Source organism: Anneissia japonica, unplaced genomic scaffold, assembly GCF_011630105.1.
Source record: "Anneissia japonica isolate Jap-2015-1 unplaced genomic scaffold, ASM1163010v1 scaffold685_len2926416_cov193, whole genome shotgun sequence".
Classification (NCBI taxonomy): Eukaryota; Metazoa; Echinodermata; class Crinoidea; order Comatulida; family Comatulidae; genus Anneissia; species Anneissia japonica.
In genome coordinates, this window is record NW_022692922.1 from 44,442 (window position 1) to 45,438 (window position 997).

At 33.0% G+C, this 997-nt stretch overlaps 1 protein-coding gene across 1 annotated transcript in view; it reads right to left on the minus strand.

The window, feature by feature from the left end:
* LOC117100553 overlaps nucleotides 1-997 on the minus strand; it is a gene marked incomplete at its 3' end in the record, with an annotated part of 48,838 nt that overhangs the window by 43,368 nt on the left and 4,473 nt on the right. The gene's annotated exons all lie outside the window — the stretch shown is intronic.

A 997-nucleotide genomic window follows, 5' to 3' on the forward strand; every position in this document is an offset into this window, starting at 1 on the left:
CCACATTTACTTTGCAAAAGTAGTCTAAAAAAGAAGCCCATCTCGAAAAGAAGCCAATTCAAAGTTTTCCAAAAAAAAAAAAATGCCCAGGGCTTCAATTCGGGGTTTAACGGTATTAGCCTGAACATTATTCTCATGAATGACCCTCTCCCAACACTAACAGAAGAAAAAAGCTGCTGGCTATTTACACTTTTTTGCCAGCTAAAAAGCACTCTACAGGGCGGATCCAAAGATGATGATTATGATTATAATTATGATTATTATTATTATTATTATTATTATTATTATTAATATTATTATTATTTTTTTTTTCCGTGCTTTGCCGAAGCATAGGCCACATATCAAGGATGTGCTTCGCGCGCATTTCTTGTCAAGGTAGGCCAATTTCCTCTAAAAATTGCACATTTTAGGGAGTTTTGATCAATTCCGACGAAATTGGAATTAGAAAAACAACAATTTTTCTCGCTTCGCGCGCATTTTTTAAAATATTTTTAGGGTTAGCCTTCTAAGTTATAAACACATAATAGTCCCAAACTCAAGAAAGAAAATTTAAGATAGATCGTTTTACCTAAAAGAAGGCCTCAATGTGTAATGACGGTGAAACAATATGTTTGTAATAAATAAAGCCATAATGAAAATTCTTATATTCAGTTTAAAAAGAAAAAACGTGTGTGGCCATTATAACATAGGCCTCAGCCATAACAGGCCTCAGCCATAAAAAAATGTTCGCTTCGCGCGCATTTTTGAGGATAAGAACTTGTGCTTGTCGTCCTTTGCCTTTTAAGTTAATTGAACACATAATAGTCCCAACTCAAATAGAAAGAACATTTTAGATAGATGTTTTACCTAAAAGAAGGGTCTCAATGTGTATTGATGGTCAAAGAACATGTTTGTAATAAATAAACCCATGATGAAAATGCTTATATTTAGTTTCAAACACACGTGTGTGGCTTATATTTATAAAATAAGATAAGCCCTATGTCGTATTGTTTTCTAT